The sequence below is a fragment of the Eubalaena glacialis genome, chromosome 19 (assembly GCF_028564815.1).
Source record: "Eubalaena glacialis isolate mEubGla1 chromosome 19, mEubGla1.1.hap2.+ XY, whole genome shotgun sequence".
NCBI classification, from domain to species: domain Eukaryota; kingdom Metazoa; phylum Chordata; class Mammalia; order Artiodactyla; family Balaenidae; genus Eubalaena; species Eubalaena glacialis.
The window spans coordinates 3,953,628-3,967,746 of record NC_083734.1 but is presented as its reverse complement, the minus strand read 5'-3'; the positions used below and the strand labels follow the sequence as shown (position 1 = coordinate 3,967,746).

Genomic DNA, 14,119 nt, shown 5'->3' with positions numbered 1-14,119 from the left:
TTCAGTCCACAGCACGTCCACTTACTGACCACCTGTTATGTGTCAGACGTGCTGGTTGCAAGGGATGCAGACGTCAAAACACAGACCCTGGCCTTAGGGAGCTCCCAGTTGGGAGCTTTGCCCACAGCCCCAGGGACCCCTTCACTGTGGGGGGGCATCCTCTCCCTGGCTTCGGGGGGCTTTTTCCTTCCAACAGCCCACAGATGCAAGTCTTTTTTGGACAGCTGCCCTTGGGCTACTGGAGCGGCTCTTCCAGAACCAGCCAGAAATGGCGGGGAGCCTCCAACCCCCGCTGGGTGTGGCCCACGGCCAGTGATTAATGGGTAGGAGCCAAGAGAGCCCGGCTCCCTTGCTCTTTGCTGCCAGAGACGCACTCAAAACTTACAAGGGCCTAGCTTACACTCCGGGGTTCCCCTTCGGAAACAGGCTGAAGTTACCTCTCCAGGACTTAGCCTAAAACCACACCCTCTCCACCCTGCCCTCCCACTCCTGTGCGGGAACCAGGAACACAAGGCTTGCAGGAGAATCGTCCTCTCAGTGTCCCTCCAGGGGGGCCTGACCCAGGACCAGCACCTGGGTGAACGGGGCACAGCGCCAGGCTCCATGGAGGACTTGCCACCCAGAGCAGCAGCATTTCTCCACTCGGGAGGCCTCCCTGGGGGCCTGGGCCTGAGCAGCGAGACACCGGCTACTACGCTGGATGTGACTTTTATGACGAAATGTTACCAGAGTCACTTGGGTTCAGAGGAGAGAAAGCATGGAATATTTTTTCTAATCATTTTTGCTTGTGGAGACCCAGACTCCAGAAAGGCCAGGTAATAGAAGACAGGCCTCTGAACGGCACACCAAGGGGTTGAGACTGTAATTATCCTAAATCCCATCTTTCATCAGTATCTCCCCTGCTCTGGGGTCTCTCGTCTCCAGGGCAGACTGCAGGTTCCAGACACAGTGAGGCTTGGGGCCGCCACAGCAGGGCGCCAGGACGGAGGCAACAGCAGGAACAGAGAAGAAAGCCTGGCGGTGCTTGTGGAGGGACCCCCAGGGGTCTGGAAGCTGGTGTGAGAGGCGAGATGGAAAACAGTTAGTGTCGAAGTTGGCTCAGGCCCCCGTAACAAAGCACCACAGACCGGGCAGCTCAGACGAGACACTGGCTTCCTCACAGTCTGGAGGACTCCGAGATCAAGGTGCCGGCAGGGCTGGTTTCTCCCGAGGCCTAGCTCCTGGGCGCTTCGATGCCGCCTCCTGCCTGTGTCCTCACCTGGTCGTCCCTCTGCGTGTGTCTGCGTCCTAATCTCCTCTTCTTGTAAGGACACCAGTCTGGGCATAAAGCTTGCACTAGACGAGGCTGCGTGCCTGCGCACCTCGGGCCGCCTGGCGAGGTGGGCGCGCAGCATCTCACCCGAGGGGTGCAGGTTCAGTAGCGCAGCAGGGTCCGACCACCAAGTGCTGACCAAGCCCCGGTGAGCCGGTTCACACCCAGCAAACTCAGAGCAGGCCGCTCCGTAAACTAGAGTGCCTATCTAATCATCTACCTGCAGAGATTTCTGGAAGGTTACTGAGTGCCGGTCATTTCCGTGGGACCCTCCTTTCCTGCCCCATCCCATCACCCCACACTGATTACAAGCTTTCCGTGGCCCCCAAACTGTGTCCTACTCGATTTCACGTCCCCGTTCACTCATTCCCAAATGTATCTTATTAATATTTGTCCGCCCAGCACCTAACACAGCATCTCGCACAGAGCTGGTGGCCAACATATACGTGTTGGTGGCCACGCTGGCGACACGGGGAGTGGCAGCTAAGGGCACAGGCTCCGGGTCAGAACCCTGCTTCTACCAAGTACCAGCTGTGTGAGCCTGGGCAGAACCAACTGCTCTGAGGCTCAATTTCCTCATCTTATCAAGTTAGGGCGATACTTACAGAACGTCACAGCGTTATTGTGAGCACTGACTGAATTAATCTATGCGTTCATTGTATCTCATAGAGCAGCGAACGGCACACAGGGAACAGTATGTTCGTGCTGGTCATTTTTTTTTTTAATATCCACTGTGTGCTTGACACATTACCTAGTTTTTCTCATTAAATCTCCAAACAACTATCAGGTGATGCTGTCGCCCCCTCCTTAAAGAGGTGGAAGCCAGGCTGCTCACCTGGTAAGTGGCAGAGGGAGAGAACGTGAGCGCAGAGCTGAGTCTCACACCTGTCCTCTTTCTACTGCAGTGCCAATTAGGCTGAAATGATCCGCAGCCAAGAGGAACATCTGCAGGTGCTCACAGTCAGAAGCGGGGGGCCAATATCGCATCAGGCTCCACCCCAAAAATAAGGGGTTCAGAGATGTGATCAAGTCCCAACTCCTACCCTACGTGGTTGCAACCCTGGACGCTATATCAATATCCCATCCAAGTTCCAAAGCCTTTTCATTCCATCAGCCCCAAGGCATTCCTAGCATTCAGTGTCCCCAAAATGTCCCCCTGGCTCTCAGCCAGACCACCAGCATGCCGGCTGTGCCCACGTACTGGAAAGCAGATGACAGCTGGTGAAAAACATAGACTGTGACCAGGACAGGATACTACTGTGCTTTTTGAATCCTAAGCATTCCTTCAGCCCCAGGATGGCAGATAGTTAAACACTGTCAGCACTAATTCTAATTAATTAGAAGCAACAGTCTAGAACCATGGCTGAGGCTGAGCTCAGTGGAAAAGAACTCCATGCTTGACTACTGATGTCTGCCGGGGGCACAGCAGGAAGGGCAGCACACAAGATGCACGTTTGCCAGCCCTTCCTCAGGCCAAGCCCCTACGCTCAGGTATTGAGAAAGCACCTGGTAACCATGGGGTTTATTCCCGGGAGGGGAGGGGAGGGGAGGGGGACATGAAAACATGTATGTGACATGGTCCCTGCCTTCAAGAAGAAACACACGGAGGTGAGAAATCAAATAAAAATATAAATACAAATGATGCGTAGGGAAAACTGCTTTGTTTTTTTATGGGGTGGGGTTTTCAGGGGCTTTCAGTTTTCTCAATAGGCTTTAAAAACAGTCAGTTGTCACCTGCCTCTTACAGAAGCCAGGCTATCAAAACCAAACTATGGGGCTTCCCTGGTGGCGCAGTGGTTGAGAATCTGCCTGCCAATGCAGGGGACACGGGTTCGAGCCCTGGTCTGGGAAGATCCCACATGCCGCGGAGCAACTAGGCCCGTGAGCCACAACTACTGAGCCTGCGCGTCTGGAGCCTGTGCTCCGCAACAGGAGAGGCCGCGATAGTGAGAGGCCCGCGCACCGCGATGAAGAGCGGCCCCCGCTTGCCACAACTAGAGAGGGCCCTCACACAGAAACGAAGACCCAACACAGCCAAAAATAAATTAAAAAAAAAAAAAAACCAAACTATAATCAACCTCGAGACTGGGCCCTGCACAGCATTTAGCCCAGCCCCTGTCCCCTGCAAAACAACCTTCGGCAACAACCTGGCACGCTGCCCAGTCCCTTCATCAGCCCAGCCGGGCAAGGCAGCCGCTCCAACCCAATCAACCACGACTACTAGAAAGTGTTTCCTTGGGCTTGGCCCAAACCTCTTTTCCTAATTTCCATCCAACCGTCCTGATTCTGTCTTCCAGGGCCATACACAGCATGAAGAACACCACTCATCTGAGGTCAGCGTCTCTCCTGCTCCCAGTTAAGCAGTCCCAGGATTTGCCCTGTTTTCCAGGTGACCTGGTTTTCTCAGATCACCTAACTTACCCTGGGCTGGCTTCTTTGGATCTTCTTTGATCTCACAACTCAAGGCGGCTGCCTGCCTCTCTCTGGGCTCCTCCTCCCTGATCCTGGTGTCAAATTGCCTCCAGGCAGAAAGCCCAGGCGATTACAAGGCTCACTTCATTGTTATCCCTTTTCTCAGGCACCACAATTGTGCACCACCTGTTGTCCGATGCCTGGGAGAAAAAAGTTATTTTATGTATCTTGTTCAGCTTTCCAATTGTTTACAATGGGAGGTTAAGTCCAGTCCTTGGTATCACATCATGGAAGTCCCCACAACATATATTTGTAATTTTGAGAGTTATTTCTGAGCGTTTTTAGAGATCCATCCAATTGAGAGTCCCATCAGAATGTCTGGTCTGGGAGCTCTCCAAAGGGTCTTTTATGTCTGAATCTATACTATGTATTACCAGGTGCTGGCATATATGTTATCACTTAATTCTCACAATTCTGTGAGGTGGGTATCATTACCCCCATTTTTCAGATGAGGAAACCAGGCTTGAAGGGATTAGCAAGGTTAAAAGTGATGGAGCTCCACATCCACAAGGAAAGAACCTGGACACTGACGGGGGTGGGACCAAGTTAGATACAGCCAGAGCTCCTCCCTCTAAGTCCCAGCCTCCCAAACACATACCTAAAATTAAAGTGTAAATGGGAAAATGTGTGCTTTCTAGTGCCTGCGACTCTTCCTGACCAAGAGATCTTTCTAAAACTCCGGCCTGATCATGTTTCACTCCCATGTTTCAAAACTGGGCAAAAGGGACAACTCTCTTAAAAATATCTAAAGAACAGACAGACTCAAGAAAAGCAGCCTGAACAGACTAATAACAATAAAAGTAATCAAATTAGAAATTTAACACACACACACACACACACACACATATACTATCACCCTACCTAGAGTTTGAGAGGCAGTTTCTATTAAACATTCGAGGAACGGATAATTCACATTTTGCACAAACTGTTCCAGAGGAAAGAAATACTCCCAAACTGATTTTATGAGGGTAATGTGACCTTGATGCCTTCCCACAAAGAAAACACAAGGCTCAGGCTGTTCTTCCAATGTACCACCAACTATTAAGGAAACAATAATTCCAGTGTTAAAGAAGTGGATGATATAGGGAACAAGGGAATGCCTGCCAGCTCACTTTACGAGGCAATCATACCCTTGATATCAAAACTCAACAGGACAATTTGAAAAAGAAAAATTTCAGATCAGTCTCACTCATGAACATGGAAGAAAAATATTCTTTTAAAATATAAAATCAACAACAACATGGTTGGACTTGGAGGATATCATGCTAAGTGAAATAAGTCAGAGTTAGGCAAATACTGTATGATATCACTTACATGTGGAATCTAAAAAATAAAACAAACTAGTGAACATAACAAAAAAGAAACAGACTCACAGATATGGAAAACAAACTAGTGGTTACCTGTGGGGAGATGGAAGTGGGGAGGGCCAAGATAGGGGTAGGGGATTAAGAGGTACAAACTACTATGTATAAAATAAATAATCTACAAGGATATACTGCACAGCACAGGGAATCTAGCCAACATTTTGTAAAAACTATAAATGGAGTGTAACCTTTTTTATTGAAGTATAGTTGATGTACAATATTATATAAGTTACATGTGTACAATATAGTGATTCACAACTTTTAAAGGTTAAACTCCATTTATATAAACCTATACAATATTGTACATCAACTATACCTCAGTAAAATATTAAATTAAAAATAAAATAAGGACTTCCCTGGTGGCGCAGTGGTTAAGAATCCTCCTGCCAATGCAGGGGACACAGGTTTGAGCCGTGGTCCGGGAAGATCCCACATGCTGCAGAGCCACTAAGCCCATGCGCCACAACGACTGAGCCTGCACTCTAGAGCCCACAAGCCACAACTGCTGAGCCTGCGTTCCACAACTACTGAAGCTCGCGTGCCTAGAGCCCGTGCTCCGCAACAAGAGAAGCCACCGCAACGAGAAGCCCGCGCACCGCAACGAACAGTCGTCCCCACTCACCGCAACTAGAGAAAGCCCACGTGCAGCAATTAAGACCCAGTGCAGCCAAAAATAAATAAATAAATTCATTTTAAAAATAAATTTTAAAAATAAATAAAATAAGTAAAATATAAAATCAAACCCAATTAAATATATTTAAAAATGGTAAAGTAAGTACTCAAATAGAGAATTGGAACTGAAAAGAGATTCCAGAAGCAGACCCACATGCATGCAGAAATTTAATTTATGGCAGAGTTGGTACTGGAGATCAACGTGGTAAGGATGGATATTTCAATAATTGGTTATCCATACTGAAAATAAAAATAAATTAAATCTAGTGTTAGTCAGCCATGTTGCTGCAATGATGCTGTACAACAAACATGCCCCAAGATCTCAGTGGCTTACAACAAACAACATTTCTTTCTCACGCACATACAGGTCTGTATGCCAGCTGTGACATCTAACAGTTCAGAGTCAGGTCTGCTCCAGCTGTCTCTCATTCTCCGAGCCAGGCTGGAGGAGAAGAGGGGACCTGGGACACGCACTTCTCATGTTGCAGGTAAGGAACCCAAGAGGGTAAGCCAAACCACATAGCACACTTAAAAGTCTCTCGTTGGCTGGGGCACACATTATATCTGCTCACATTCCATTCACCAAAGCAAGTCACATGTTTAAGTTCAAAGACAGTCAGAAAGTGGAGTATATTCTGCCCACAGTGAGCCATGGCAAGGGCATAGAGGAAAGGAAGAATTGTTTAAAAATAATACAATTTACTACGGATCTCCATCTCATACCATACCAAAAAAAGTTCATCTTAGAGGCTTAAACACATAAAGGTAAAAGACAAAGTTATGAAACTTTTAGGAGAATATCTTTATATCCTTAGGGTAAGAAAAAGATTCCCAAATATGATGCATAAAAAAGAAACCATTAAAAATTGATAATTTCAACATTAAAAGTAAAAACTTCTGTTGATCAGAATTTCAAAATGAGATGAAACATTTGCAACATATATCAATGGTAAAGGATTAGTATCCAGAATATATAAAGCACCCTTCCAAATAAATAAGAAAAATAGACCTGTGCATATGGCAAACTTGATATTTGACATAAGCAGCATTACAATCAGAGAGAAAAATCTGAACTGTTTTGTACAAGGTGCTGAGACAACTGACTGTCCATCTGGGGAAAGATAAAAAGAGATCCCTGCCTCACACTGTATACCAAAATACATTCTGGATTATTTAAAAAGCTAAATATGAAAAGCTACATTGTCATTTTAAAAGAAAATATAGAGTATCACTATGCACTGCTTAAGGAACAAGTGTTTTAAATGAATACTGAAAAATCAAGTCATAAAAGGAAAGGTTGACAAATTGACTACGTATTTTTTTAAAGCTGTTACGCCAAGAAACATCCTAAACCAAGTTAAAATTGAAGTTACAGAACACATGTCATGGACAAGGGATAAATATCCAGAATATTTAAAAGATGTCTTGCTAAACAAAGCCCTGCACATCTGAAGAACAATGAGGTATCTCCCGTGGCTGCAGCACAGAATGGTGTGTGCGCGTGTGCACACATGCCCACGCATCTGCATGCTATGCTCCACGCTCCTGCACAAGGAATTCTTTTGACTTAGAATGCCCTTTCCCTGTTTTCTTCTAGGAGTTGATAAAGGCTTCAGGGAAATTAGTATTTCCTTCCTTGATGCTTCTCTGGCTCGTTTCACATCCTCTATGAGACAAGCTTTAAAATATTACGATTCATTATGATTAGTATTGTAGTGGCAGCTTGGGCTATCATAAAAAAATACCATAGATGAGGTGGCTTAAACAACAGAAATTCATTTCTCACAGCTCTGGAGGCTGGAAGTCCAAGATCAAAGTGCCAACGTATTCAGCTTCTGATGACAGCTCTCTTCTGGGCTTGCAGATGGCCACTTTCTCTGTGTCCTCACATGGCCTTTCCTTGCCATGTGCACATGGAGAGCTCTCTCTTCCTGTTCTTATAAGGCCACCAATCTTATTAGATTAGGACCCGCCCTTCTGACCTCATTTTACCTTAATTACCTCCAAAAAGCTCTACCTCCCAATAGTCACAGTGGTTAGGGCTTCGACATAGAACTGGGGGAGCCGGGGAGGGGACACAACTCAGTCCTGGCGGGTATTCTGCCTCCACCACCCCTGTTTTTTAAAAAGTTTTCTGAAATCTGTACAAGTCTTGAGCAGCATCTGCCACAGCCCACCTCTGTCCTAGGGCTTAGGGTATCAAGATGAGTTTGGTTGTCATCAGGTTACTTCTGTAGATACAGCTAAGGAAGGGATGCGTCCATGCTTCTAAGAGGGCAGCATGACGAGATCCCAGAGAAGAGGAGAAGGTGAGCAAGTGTTCCAAGATGTGTTTAAATGCTCTTCAAGTAAGAGGTGATGCCATTCTCTCTGAAGTGGTGGGAGGTATGAAACCAGATGCCCAAGAAGGCTCCCCGAAGGACTGCATTTTTAGCCTAATTTTTGGTGGATGCTTCCACCATCTGGGTGGCATCCACTATCCTGTCTCCATATTTTATAAGAGGCTGCCAGGCCTCAGAAGGATGCATGCAGGGCTGGTCTTTCAGTGACCATAGGCATTCACAGATCCACAGTTATCCACTCTTACCTAACCTCACAGGTTGTGCTGCTTAAAAAACTTTGTGCCTTCATCCCAACAGACAAAGACAAATAGCATCAGGGGCTGGAAACAGGTGCCAGCAGAAACCTAAAAACAGAGACAGCATACAGCCAGCATTCTACAAGGACCCCCACCCAGCTCTTAGTGGTGGCAGCAGCCCTGCTCACGGCCCCAGCTGGCAATGACCATTAGTTACTTAATCTTCATTTCTTGCTGCTCAATCCAGGGGGCCCTAAAGGAAGTTAACATGTGACTCAAGACACTGAAAATCTGTACCTCCCCAGGTCTACAGTTGAAAGTTCACTTCCGCCCAGGTTGTTGGAGCGTCGGTACACACTCAAATAAGGTTTGTTGGGTGCCACTGGGTGCCTGGCATTGGTCGACAAGAAAGAGAGCCTCGTGCTGTCACAGTATTTGCAGACCACTTGGAGAAGAGTGATGGTTAGTTTTAGGTGTCAAGTTGGCCAGGCTACAGCACCCAGGTCTTTAATCAAATGCTAATCCAGGTGTTGCTGTGACAGTATTTTGTAGATGTGGTCAACATCCACAATCTGCTGACTTTAAGTAAAAGAGATTACCCTTGATAACATGGATCAGCCTCATCCAATTAGTTAAAAGGCCTTAAGAGCAAAACTGAGAGTTTCCAGAGGAAGAAGAAAGTTGGCTCAAGACCAAAACATCAGCTCCTAATCGAGAGTCCCAGCCTGCTGTTCTACCATACTGACCAGGACTGGCCAGCTCCCACAGTTGCATAAGCCAATTCCTTGAAATAAGTGTGTGTGTGTGTGTCTGTGTGTGTGTGTGTCTATGTGTCGGTGTACATGCACTAGGTAGGTAGATATAGATATGGAGAGAGAATTTATTTCAAGGAATATATCCATAAGATGTAAATATAGATATAGATCTATAGATATAATTTACATTTATATCTCCTACTGGTCTGTTCCTCTGACTGGTACAAGGAGACTCACACATACACAAGGCATTACTAGCCAGCGTCCTACGTGCTATGATTGGGGGAGCATCACGTGCGGTACGTAACAGTGTAAGCCTAAGTCAGACTCTCCAGATCTGAATCTTAGAGCCGTCATGCACTACATGCACCATGATCTTGGGTCAATTCTTATGTTCTGCAAGCCTCAGTTTCCTCACCTGTAAAATGGAGATAGCATCTTCCTCCTGAGGTTACTGCAAGGGGTCAAAGAGGTCACCTGTCGCACCCGAGAACACGCCGCTAGGAAGTGTGAAGCCAGGACTTCAACTCAGGACTCTCTGCCTCCAGTGCTCGTCCCCCTAACCCTCTGCCGTCACCTTCTCCTTGGGGATTACACTTCAGCTGTTTTTTCTTTAACAGACACTCTGCCCAAGACAGCCCGCATATGTTGTTACAGCTTCAACTCTGCTCTGCAGAGATGCCTCTTAAATTCATAGCTTCTGCCCAATCCTAAGGTAGAATTCCATGCTTCTATTGCATTCTGGTACTTGGATGTGACCACTGGCTTCAAACCCAGCATATCTTAAATTCAAACTCATCATCTTCCCCTGCCACTCACCAGTCCTGGCTTCATCTCTCTCTAGTGGTATGACCCTGGGAAAGCTACTGACCCTCCAAGCCTCAGAGTCCCCATCTGTTCAATGGGGGAAGGGGGGTGGTGATATGAGGAAAGCAGACACATATCCTGTATGCAGTACCTATCTCGGGGTCTGGTACATTGTAAGCACTAAATATATGATTGTACTTAGTCATTCAGCATCTATTCATTCATCAGCACTGGTTTTAATTTATTCTACAATAGGAAGCATGGATTTAGTCCTAACCCACTACTTGCAGGCTAATTTTCCAGGAAAACTATCATTTCCCACTAAATCGAGTAAATAAGATGCTACAGTATGGCTGTTTCCTTTTCATTTTATGTTGGTGTATTGCCATCTAGTGGACAATGCACAAGTTACAAGCAAAAGAGGAAAAGGGCGCGCAGAGAAAGGCGATAATCCTAAAAGAAATGTTTACCGTGAAGACTGGTCCATAGCATTGTTGGATTTCAACAACTATCTGAAAAACATAAATAACAAGATGTGTTCTGAATAGAAAATAAATTGTAAATGAACACTACAGTAAGTTACCAGCTTATAATCTTACAATCTCTAACTTGCTCTAAGCAAAATAAAAAAAGAATCAGCCTTCTTTCCTGCAACTGACCGCTTTTCTCGATTTGAATTCTCCATGTCACATATTGGATGGGAATCTAAATCATAAGGAAGCCACTCAACCAGGGGTTAGACCTCCTGACTGCTCCACCTTTAACTAGCTAAGCAACTCTGTTTTCCTTTCTGAGTATGTTACCATTACGGAGTGCTTACCATATGCTTGGGACTATGCTGAATATTTTATATGGATTATCTCACTTAATCATTAAATTATTAATAGTGAACCACTAGTAATAATGATTATTTTTTTCTCTCTTCAATCCTCTGACCTTTTGCTTCATGCATTTTGGACCTCTGTTGTCAAATGCATATATGTTTATAATTGTTATGTCTTCCTGATGGATTGACCCTTTTATCAGTATGTAATGTCCTTGTCGCTTGTAACAATCGTCTTAAAGTCTATTTTGAATGTGTCATCTGACCTCATGGTTTCTGATGAGAAGCAAGCTTTTAATCTTATTGAGCATCCTTTATATGTGATGGATTGTTTTCTCTTGCTTTCAATACTCTGTCACTGGCTTTTGACAATTCAACTATGATGTGTTTAGATGTGGATCTCTTTTGAATTTATCCTTAGAATTTGTTGCACTTCTTGGAAGTGCAGATTAATGCAGGGTTGTTTTTTTTTTTCCAAGTCTTTCATGAAATTTGAGAAGTCTCCAGCCATTAATTCTTCAAATATTCTTTCTGCCTTTCTCTTGTCTCCTGGGACTCCCATAACATATATGTTGGTATGTTTGATGGTCCCACAGGTCCCTTAGGCTATGTTCACTCTTCATTCTCCTTTCTTTCTCCTCCTCAAACTGCATCATTTCAATTGGCCTATTTTCAATTGTTCTCTTTCATCTGACTGTTGAACTTCTCTAGTGAACTTTTCATGTCAGTTACCATACTTTTCAGTTCCAAAGGTTTCTATTTGCTTCCTTTCTATAAATTTTTAATCTCTTTACTGATATTTGCATTTTGTTCATAGCTCATTTTCCTACTTTCTTTTAGTTCTTTGCCCAAAGTCTCTCTTAGCTCTTTGAACATATATGACAGCTGATTTAAAGTCTGGGCTTCCTCAGGGAAGGTTTCTGTTGAATTTTTTTTCCTGTGTACGAGCCACTGTCTTGTTTCTTTGCATGTCTTATAATTTTTTGTTGTTGTTTGTTGAAAACTGGACGATTTCAGTAATATAAGGTGGTGACTCTGGAAACCAGATTTGTGGCCCCTTCCCTTTAATGCTTATTGTGGTGGTGGCTGCAGGTTTTTTAGTGACTTTCCAGAACTAATTCTGTAAATCCGTACTCTTTGTCATGTGTAGCCACTGAAATCTCTACTCAGTTAGCTTTGTCTTCAGCTAATAATCAGGCAGATATTTCCTTAAGCACCTGAAATAAGTCTTCTGCCTTTTGCTGAGGGGCTCATGCGTATTGGGGCACACCTTCAACGCTCCAGAAGTTTACAACTCTACCTAAGCCTTTATTTCCTGTCTGTGCAGAGCCTCAAGACCATCTAGAGATGAGAGATTAGGGCCTTTTCGGGTCTGTCCTGGGCATGCAAATCCTGCAAATGCATGTGACACATAGTCGGGTGCTTGCAAATATACATATAATTCCCGTATATGTGGCCACTACAAAGCAGACTAATGCAGCTGCAGTGGTTTTAACTTGCAATTCAAATGCCATGAGCAACATTGACAGGAAAACTGGTGAGACACTCTTGGTAAGGTACTGAAAGAGTACAACCTTCCTTCACTTGATAGTTGCGTTTTTGGGTAAGTCAAGTGCTGCAAACCTGCAACAAAAAAGGACTTACAGTCTAAGCTCAGATAATTATTAACCAGTGTCAATGCTCACCAGCTAGAGACCACGCGGAACTGTGGTTGAACCAAAGTGGGTTTATGAGCACTTTTTGCACAAGGAAGACCACACACCATGGGGCGTCTCAGTACACCCCCCCGTGTTAGGGGATTTCAAGCAGGGTTCCATGAACCATAGTTTTAGTCCAGATTGGGTGCTTTCAGAAAGCAAAGCGATTCTGAGTAGGTATCTTAATAATCTTCATCTAGGTGGCAGGAAGAACAGCGTGGTCTGAGACCACACTCAGCACAGTAGCAGCAGTCTCCGTGTAAGCCAGGAGAGGGGGTGTTGGCTCACGTTTTGTGGTTTGCACGGTATTCTTGTTTCTATGCTCCAACATGATTACAAAGCATCCTCATTTTTGTCTTGCTGCCTCATGGTCACGGAGCAGCCTTGTCAGATGTCGGTGTCGTAGAGAATTACTCATGTTCAAAGAGAACACCAGAGCCTAGCTGTAAGGGCCAGGTCAGCCTCCAGCTGACAGCTGTCAGGGGTTGCTTTTCCTTTCTCTTTATAGCAGGACTGTCGTGTACATGATTTTCATGGGACACATGGAAGCTATAGAGATGTAGGACAATTTGGGGTTGTGCAGGACTGTCCTATGCGCTACAAGCTCCAGGCATCCCTGGCCTCCGCCCACTAAAATAACCCATCAGCGTGCTAACCAATGATTAACACATTTACAAAAACACCCTCCCCTGGGGGTGACACCCACCACCTCAAGAGAACTCTTGAGGGTGTAGGCTCTAAATATCCTAAATCCAACCCCCAAATCACATTAAAGTAAGAATATATACGTAAGAGTACAGCAGCCTACGCCCTCACAGAACTATTTCACCAAATAGTGCTTTAATGGCTTTGCATCAGAAGTTGGCTTTAAGAAGGCCGTCCAGATCCAAGGCTATTTATTTACTGTAGAAACGGTGCCGAGAATATCAGCCACAGCAGCAGCCGGTGCCCTCTACATAAAGCCCCCGTGAGAAGTATGTGGCGGGCGCTGCCAGTTTCCTACCCAACGTCCCTTTCTCCTTTCTCCCCTAACAAAACCTCACTTTTACTCAAGGCAGCCACGTGCCCACCTTCATACCTGCTTTTCCAGACTTCCGTATACCTGGATGACACCACTTTGGCCAATGAGATGTAAGCAAGCAGAAGCAAAAGTCTACAGTGGTTTCTGAGAAAGCTTTTGCTTGTCTGCTAAAAGGGAACAGATAGGACGGGGACCTCCGCTCTCCTTCCTTGCTTATAAACAGATGAGTCATCTTCAGCTGTGACAGTCATCTTGTGACCCTGAGGCAATGAGCATGGGGACAAAAACCAGCTTTCTGAGGAACTGTTTAGTAACTGCATAACACCAGCAAGTGCCCACTTTTAGACCTCCTCTGTAGAAAAACACACAAACCCTTTTTTTGTTTAAGCCACTATTATTTGTGGAATTTCCTGTTACTCGCAGTTGAACAAATTACTAATAGAGAAAACAGTTAAACATCAGATAACTTAAGGAATAAGAAATGGAGGTTTATGTTAAGCCTTGAATGTTACAACCAAGTGGGGGGGAAAAAAAAGTGCTCAAACTATATGAGGGGCAGGGGTTTGAGTTAAATCTTCAGTTTTCTTAGCAGGAAGCCAACAGCTATTATAGAAAGTT

At 45.2% G+C, this 14,119-nt stretch overlaps 1 protein-coding gene across 5 annotated transcripts in view; it reads right to left on the bottom strand.

Annotated features, from left to right (window-relative positions):
* Positions 1-14,119, bottom strand: part of TVP23C (trans-golgi network vesicle protein 23 homolog C) — a 65,832-nt gene that overhangs the window by 31,167 nt on the left and 20,546 nt on the right. For 4 of the 5 annotated variants that reach the window (XM_061175209.1, XM_061175211.1, XM_061175212.1 and 1 more), the window contains exons 10-11: positions 10,431-10,472; positions 3,734-3,924 (exon numbers count right to left, since the gene is read on the bottom strand). The gene's annotated coding sequence lies outside the window, so the exon portion shown is untranslated. Of the gene's footprint in view, positions 1-678; positions 1,054-3,733; positions 3,925-10,430; positions 10,473-14,119 lie in introns of those variants that run through there. The other variant, XM_061175213.1, reaches the window with a different exon arrangement.